Source organism: Oratosquilla oratoria, chromosome 41 (assembly GCF_046742065.1).
Source record: "Oratosquilla oratoria isolate Oo_2021 chromosome 41, ASM4674206v1, whole genome shotgun sequence".
NCBI classification, from domain to species: domain Eukaryota; kingdom Metazoa; phylum Arthropoda; class Malacostraca; order Stomatopoda; family Squillidae; genus Oratosquilla; species Oratosquilla oratoria.
This window is the reverse complement of record NC_134817.1, coordinates 45058931-45068335: the sequence shown is the minus strand read 5'-3', so window position 1 is coordinate 45068335 and position 9405 is coordinate 45058931. Positions and strand designations below refer to the sequence as shown.

General features: G+C 42.1%; 1 pseudogene; it reads right to left on the bottom strand.

Moving 5' to 3' along the window:
• Positions 1-798: 798 nt before the first annotated feature.
• LOC143021183 (uncharacterized) lies at positions 799-7236 on the bottom strand (annotated as a pseudogene).
• Between the last annotated feature and the right edge of the window lie 2169 nt (positions 7237-9405).

Sequence of the window (9405 nt, the reverse complement as noted above, 5' to 3'; positions counted from 1 at the left end):
TCGCATATGAATATTTACAAATACATATGTATATAAACACGTATATGTATATTCATTGCAATCTAGTTTTAATATTATATACATATACAGTGCACACACACACACACACACACACACACACACACACACACACACACACACACACACACACACACACACACACACACACACACACACACACACACACACACACACACACACACACACACACACACACACACACACACACACTCAGTGGCATAGTTGGTAGAGCGCTGAACTGGGAAGCAGAAATGCTCCCAGCACCCAGTTCGAATCCTGCCCAGGGCCGAAATTATTTCGGTATCACTGTGCCTCGGGTAGTACTCTGACTCTCGTGGGCGGGGAGTTAGGGGTGTGTGTGTGTGCAAGGTCATAGCATTACCCATAGATCGGACCTACGAGCTCTGAGCTCTCTTCCAGGAGGGAAATAGCTGTCGATCACGAGTCCAACACGTGATCCAAAAGACCAAGTGAACACACACACACACACACACACACACACACACACACACACACACACACACACACACACACACACACACACACACACACACACACACACACACACACACACACACACACACACTCACACACACACACACACACACACACACACACACACACACACACACACACACACACACACACACACACACACACACACACACACACACACACACACACACACACAATATATATATATATATATATATATTTTTTTTTTTCACCTTTCACCATGCGCAAGGCTTGTAGTGGCACCTCATGTTGGCTCCACTACTAGTCGCCCTTGTTGGAAGCGGCCAGTCTGAAACGAGTGATAGGGACAAGGTATGGAAATTTTTTCACAAGGGGGGGGTCAGAACACACCACTGAGTTTGCCGTGGAATTATTCCCTTTGGCATATTTGGAATGGAGGGCAGCTCTCGTTGCCCGACTGCTGTAGAGGCTGCCTTCTGCAGGGTGGGCATGGGTCTGCGGCGCTGGTCGGAGGGCCTCCGTGGCCGGACAGGACAGTAGGTAGTGCAGCAGCGGGTGGCGGCTTTGCCTACCGCAGTGATCACACTGTTGCCCCTGGAAGCCGTCGTGCAGCTCCTCCCTGGTGCAGTAGCCCAGCCTAACTCTCTGCAACAGTACGCCTTCCGCCCTGGGCTGTTGATGGAAGGCGCCCAACGTCTGATAGTCGGTAGTGGCGGCGTACCAAGCAGCTTATCTTTTTGTTCCTTCTAACTGCCGGTGAGTCTGGTGGGGCGCGGTGGGATGCGGCACGCCTGGCTCGGGCCTTTACGCACGACATACTAGGTGGCACGTGTCTGGTCACGTGGGGGGCGCTAGCGGCTCTTCTTGCAGCAACGTCGGCGGACTCATTGCCTCGCACGCCCACGTGGCTGGGCATCCAGTGCAGCCTTATCCGACGTCCCTGTGAGGCGAGGCTCTGCAGGCTGCCCAGGATAGCGGTGACGAGTCCCGCGTTGTCGCTGGAGCACGGCTGCTGAAGGACCTGCCACGCCGTCCTGGAGTCTGTGTGTAGGACCACAGTAGCCTCCTGGCGGTTCTGGGTGTGCTCCAGGGCCAGGTGGATGGCCACGAGCTCTGTCTGCAGGGTGGAGCAGTAATCCGGCGTCCTCTCGAGCAGTCCGGTCGCAGCGGTGATGGCAGCGGCGCCTGTCCTGCCACTTTCGTGGTCGACCAAGCCGTCGGTGTAGTATATGGCACCACCCGACTCAGACAACCGCGCCACCGCCATGAAGGTGTGATGCCGCAGCTCCTCGATGGTGCAGAGCGCCTTGCTGGCCGGTAGCCGGGTGGTGGAGAACTCTGCTGTGGGGGGCTCCCACGGGGGTGGGGCTCGGTAGGTGGGGGCCGGGAGGTCGGCGTGTTGCCAGCGCCAGCCGATAATGTGAGCGAGGCTGTAGGTGGCCAGGGTGGACTGGAGTAGCCACGGGTTGCGGTGGAGGGCATCACTCCCTTGCGTCATTGCAATCCGTAGTCTTCTCTGTGCTACTCCTTCGGAGTCGCGCTGCAGGACCCTGGCCACGCGACAGGCCACGATCTGTTGTACTCTGGTGGTGAGTGGCACCAGGCGGGTCTCGTTCTGCATGACGCACGCACTGGTCCATCTCGGAGCTCCCAGCATCGTCCTCATGGCGGTGTTTTGCAGCACCTCGAGCCGCTCCTGTTGGTTACGGGATGATATATGGACTGGGGCGCTGTAGGCAACCAGGGAGCGCACTGCAAGTACGAAGTACAGTCGGAGGATGGAGAAAGTGGTCCCCGCTGTGGCTCGTTTCATGGCTCGCATTACGTTCAGCCTAGCCTGGGCCCTTTCCCTCAGGTGGGCGGCGTGGGCTGTAAAGGACAGCCACGTGTCCACCCATACCCTGAGGTACTGGTATGAGTTGGCCCAGGCCAATCCGACGCCCTGGATGCAGAGCTGACTTGCCAGGTCGGCAGCCCTGATACTATTTACAACAATGATGGCGAAATTCTTGAGTCTTTGTGTTTAGTATACAATCATTTAAAATCTTTTTACAATACAGATATATCCTTGCTACAGGATACAGAGGGATATTTTTAAATTTATTTACAAAATAAATGAAGTTGCTGGAGTGAATATTATTATTTAAATCAATATGAATTAATCGAACGTATGTTCTAAGGGGTGACCATAGTTTTGTCCTGTGCTTGGCGGTCACGAGTTTTAAAGGGGTAACTACATGTGTTGGTTACAGAACACTACAGGCTATGCATGTCATTGTCCGTCCTCTACGAATGTATAGATATCTACATAAATATGTACACACACACACACACACACACACACACACACACACACACACACACACACACACACAAACACACACACACACACACACACACACACACACACACACACACATAATTGATATATATATATATTTACATATATGTATATATATATATATATATATATATATATATATATGCAAGGGTTGATGAAAAAGTATTAGGATGGTTTGGACACATGGAAAGAATGAGTAAAGAAAGATTAGTAAAAGAAGTGTGGAAGGCGGAGGTGGAAGGAGTGAATATGAGGGGACGTCCTAGTATGAGATGGATGGATGGGGTGAAAGGGACTTTACAAAAGAGAGGAATGTCTGTAGAGGAAGGACGGGAGAGGACAGAAGATAGGGGTGAATAGAGAAGGGTTGTGTATAAATGAGGCTGTGATGCATGAGCGGGAGTGGGTGGGGGATGGGGGGTGAGGAAGTATGTATGAGAAAAAAAAATCGACGCAGCCCGATTGGATTTCTCCCCATCTTCTCCTTTTCTGCATGAGAGGACGGAGAGGGGGTCACCGATTTTATGAAGCGGCCTTACTGTGGATGTGCTGTGTCTTGCGACACTGCTTCTGACCCAGGGCAGTGGACAGGATGCAGGGATGACCCGTCATCCAGGAGGTGCCAAGATAGGAGGGAGGGAGGAGGGTGGAAGGGAGTGGAATATATGGGGAATGAAATGGGTGGGAGTGATTTCTGTGCCTTTTTCTTTTTGGCTACCCCCCGTGTAAGGGGTAAAAAGCCTTTGGTATATGTATGTATCTATGTATATATATACATATACATACATATATATATATATATATATATATATATATATATATATATATATATACACAAGCAATCAGCTCATCGTGATACGAAAAATGTAAAATAACCACAGGAGAAGAGAAACTTGTAGACAGTAAGTACTTTCGTATATTACATCTTCAGACTAAATGAAAGAGAGACAAAGAGAGCAAGAGTGAAAGTGAGAAAGAGGAAGAGGAGAAACGATAGCTTAAATTTATATTTTTTATCAAAAGTGCCTGATATTAAGCATAATTCTATTATATTCCTTTCATGTAGCATCTTCCCTTTGGCTAAAATTATTGCCTTAGACCAATCAATATGATGGTTGTAAATGGCTTTGTGTTGAAATAGCGCTTTATTTTCCTGGGCAGATCTCACACTATAATTATGTTGGGAAATCCTTGCTTCTGTTACCTAGAATATTTGGGAGAAAGGGTAAAACATCTTGAATTATAACATGAACAAAAAGCCCAGTGACATCGAAACTAACTAAATTGTAAGGATAATCAATGTTGAGACATTTGACCTTATTGATCAATGTAAAAAGATCAGTTTTTATTTCCATGTACTAGAGAGCTTACGGGATTTCAGATCCTGAATTTATTGATGACGAAATTAGAATTATCGGGAATATTGTTAAAATATGACACTCATATTCTTAATTAATGTCACAGCACTACCAAGGAACGTTTTTACAAACACACAATCAAAAACAAGAAAAACATGGGCAAATTAATACACTTGTTCTTCCTTTTCATGAAAGCTTTCTTAGTATTGTCAACATACTCAAGTAATTGGATTTCAAAGTAGCTTTGATTAAGAACAGCTCGCCTAACAACAGTGGTGTTATCTATAAAATTCCATGCCAAGATTATAAAAAAAAATTACATTAGACAAACTGGGAAAAACTTGGAAACAATGATTTCCCAACATAAATATAGTGTGATATTTGCCCAGGAAAATAATGCGTTATTTCAACACAAAGTAGCATACAACCATCATATTGATGGTCTAAGACAACAATTTTAGCTAAACAAAGGGAAGAAGCTACACGAAAGGAATATAATAGAATCATGCTTAATATCAGCGACTTTTGATAAAAATATAAACTTAAGCAATGGACATTTTAAATGTGATAAATTGGTAACCCAAATGGTCACCAAGATGTTCCTACCAGATTGAACCATATGTGTTGGTCAGGTCGAGGGAGGTAAGGTCAACCCCCCCACACCCGCATTGTATTGTCTCCCCCCTTCCCTACGTTTGCTACCTGATACTTACATCTAAACACAGTTCTGTATCTCTTTCATTTAGTCTGAAGATGTAATATGCGAAAGTACTTACTGTCTACAAGTATCTCTTCTCCTGTGTTTCTTTTGCATATATATATATATATATATATATATATATATATATATATATATATATATATATGTATATACATATATATGTTGAGACATTCTAACAGGTCGGAGTAGGAAACACAGGAGTCTTAGCCTTGAGTTTATTCCTGATTAGTTTCGCAGATATGCTTTTTCAAAGGAATGAATAAGCACACCTGCGAAACTAGTCAGGAATAAACTCAAGACTAAGACTCCTGTGTTTCCTACTCCGCTTACACACACACACACACACACACACACACACACACACACACACACACACACACACACACACACACACACACACACACACACTCACACACACACACACACACACACACACACACACACACACACACACACACACACACACACACACACACACACACACACACACACACACACACACACACACACACACACACACACACACACACACACATATATATATATATATATATATATACATATATATACATATATATATATACATATATATATATATATATACATATATATATATATATATATATATATATATATACATATATATATGAGTCCCATCATATTTACTTTTGCACTTTTTGTGCATATTTATTGAGGTGACGATTTCAGTCTACGGTGATTGGTGAGACGTGGCTAGTGAAGGCTGGTTGAGTGCCCCACAGGTGTGAGCTCGGTGAGAGCAATTTGAGTTTCGAGTCAATTTGACACGCCGTCGTTGTCCAGGTCGGATTCCACGCGGGAGCTTCATCGCCTTCTCCCGTTTCTCCTCTTCCTCTTTCTCACTTTCACTCTTGCTCTCTTTCTCTCTCTGTCTATGTCTCTCTCTCTCTCTTTCTTTCTCTCTAAAACGGTCGTTAGGTCTGCTTCGTCTTCTTCAATTCTCGTACACGCATTTATTTTTTACTATATATTTTGTTTAATTTCTATATATATTTTTAAACTAATTCCTAACAAATTTGTGATTTATTGTAACCTTCTCCACATCTTGTTCAGTCTTTATGTTTATTTCCCTTTTCTAGCCACTTCCTTCGTGTGTTATTATTTTTCTAATGTTTTTCACTTAGGTGACATTCTATGTAACGTAATCTGTCTAATGCACAAAAATTTAGTCTTGTTTATCAATTGCTACATACTAGAAGAGCATCTTGTATTATTTAATTTCATTCGATTTAATCTTATATACTATATCTTCTTTTATTATTTTTTATTATTTTATATCTTATTCTAATTTAGTTTAGTTTAGTTTAGTTTAGTTTAATTTAGTTTAGTTTTATTTTATTTTAATCTATTTTATTTTACTTGATTTTGTTTTGTTTATATGTTTTATCTTATTTTATTTTATTTTGCTTTATTTTATTTTATTTTGATTTTAATTAATTTTGTTTTATTTTATTTTATTGTATTCAATTTTATTTTGTTTTATTTTATATTTTATTTTATGCTACTTTATTCTATTTAATTACATTTCACTTTATTTTATTCTATTTTATTCCATTTTATTTTATCTTATTTTGATTTATTTTGGTTTATTTTATTTTATTTTATTTTATTTTATTTTATTTTATTTTATCTTATTTTATTTTATTTTATTTTATTTTATTTCATTTTATGTTTTATTCTATTCTATTTTATATTATTTTATTTTATTTTAAAATATTTTATTTTATTTTATTTTACTTTTTTTTATTTTTTTATTCTTTAATCTTTTTTTAACACTTAATAGTTACGTAAACTATATCCATAAAACTTTGTTCATTTTAGTATATGTTAATGTGTTAAGGGAATCAAAGACGATCAACTTACTCTCAGAGTCGTATTACTGAAGTCTAAGACGTCACCTTTGAATATTATACTCGGATAGCTAGAAAGGTTAGTTATCCCGAATAGTTTTCAGATCTCAATTATTTCTCTTCAAAATACATTCGTCTGTTTTGAAAGAAAGCATTACACGTAACACTACATGCACCAATTCACACTACAAAAATACAAGTCTCCAGCCTCATCATGAAACATAAATTGATTAAAGACATCACTCTACTTAAGTAGAATACTGTGGTGTACAATTCTCTCGAAGAAAGTTCTAAACGTCTCCCCAGTGCCTCCAACATCGGTGTTACCATTTCCTCTGTGAAAAGAAGAATCACAATGCTATGCTGCGAAGGAAGCATATGCAAACATATGACTCAAGCTCACTGTATCCATATAAGATTACTAACCATTACGATATGTCACATGACTGACACATGATCCACATGCATGCAAGAAGATGCTCACTGGTCTCTTACAATACCTCAAATCTTCCTGACCTCCACATTACCAAATCATAAACACCTGACTCAAATATACAACACACATCACACCACCGATCAAAGGAAAGTTGACAAAGCAAGTACATAGTGTCACCAGACAAATCATTAACCATTTCCTTATAGTTACCTAACTACACTATCATAACTATAATCCATACACCATGTCAGGGCACTTTCTCTAATACTAACTAGGCACTAGATACTACAACTAACACACAAATAGCATTGTATAAATCCCAAACCTATGATCTATCTGTAAACCCTACACCAGATATGCAGAGATAGGCATATTCACATATATATGAGGCGATTTCGTCACCAGAAGAGGACTTTCCCTTACAGGGAGCACTTGGGGACTCTCCCCATAAGGGATTACATCCCCACTCTGTAAATATCTAATTGCTTCAATAAACCAAGGAAGGCCGAAAAGGCTTTACATTCCCTGCCACAGGTGTTGTCACTAACCAGTTACACGACTGGTGGTAGCGGTCCATACGCCACCCTAAAATGTAACCATTAACCGGTTACACGAAAGGTGCCAGGTAGTGGACCTAGACGACTTCGAAGAGAGTTCGCCCATACACGACTAAAACAGCCAGAATAGCCCACCGAGGTTATGCGACAGGCGGTAGTGGTAGTGACAGTCTGCTATTCCTCCTTACGCCCCCGAAGAGAGACCGCCCGTCTACGACAACCCACGTCCACCTTTGTAGTCATCAAAAGCTCACACAGCCTCCGATGGACGCCGCTAGTCCACGACCAAAATCGTCAGACTAGAGTAGTGATTTCCAGTGACGAAATCTCAAGATATAACTCAACGCATCACCGCATTAAACTCCAATCAAGTCACAAGAACGATCAGTGCAACGCATCGAAGCCCAATATCGATTAAGCCCAGCGCATCGACTTTAAGACTTCAATCAAACCCCCGAAATCCAACCTAGACTCAGAAATATCGAGGCAATTGCCCTAAAGACTTCATTCAGCCCCGCGCGCCTACTTCGAGGTTACCAGGCCCCTTCCCACGAGCCTACGCAACATTTGCTGAAGGCAGAACCGTGCGAGCACGCAAACTCTGCAAACGCATCACGAGGCGCTCTCGCGCACCCATTCCGTAAGTAATACTACTTAAAATCTTACTCATTCCCATACTTCTAGAACGAAGCCACGCGACTCCAATAGGTCACGAGGGACTCAGATCGAGCGCGCTGACTTCAGGGTCAGCAGTTCCAAACGGTCTCATTCGGCGAACCTCCCAGCGAGTGACACATCCTACATTCTACACACCACCCCTCCGCAACCGTTTCCTCCAAGCTACGATTGCACCTCTACCCACCCCTGCACCACAACCGACCTTGCCAGCCATCGTGAGTACGAAATAGTATATATATATATTTTACTAATCTTTGTGTAACCTTTCTTGCTCTTCACTTACAGAGCCTGACGAAAACCTCATCTCCCCTCCCCCTTTCCAGCACCGTGACCCACGGCAAGCACCAGAAACTTCGCGTCGGTTGAGCGTAGCCGGCAGGAGAGGCTAACCGCGAGCCTCTACTCAACTCAGCCCCTCCTCCACTCTTCCTCCATCGTCGTGATCCATGACAAGGACCAGGTACTTCGTTTGAACGTGGCCACTAGGAAATCGGCCACATTCTCCACCAACCTCCTCCCGCCGCCCGAGAAACCTCAAGCCGTCAACTGCAAAAAAAAAAAAAAAAAAAAAAAAAAAAAAAAAAAAAAAAAAAAAAAGAGAGAGAGAGAGAGAACAACAGCAATAGCACCACTCACCAACCTCGACTAAATCAGACAACTCGCACTACGAAACGATGTGAATGTATCAGTATTTTAAATATGTTACAGCTAACATACTCTTAAAATAACTTCACACAAACTAAAACAAATACTAATTTTTAGGATGCGTTACATTTATGAAGCCATGGTAACCAGTAAAAGTGCTACCGGATTCTCATTTAAACTACAGAGAAAAAAGAAGTAAACATTTCATTGAAAATATATCACAAACTACAGTGACAGACATATTCCCGTAAACTCTCATTGAAAAGAGAATCGACACTGACA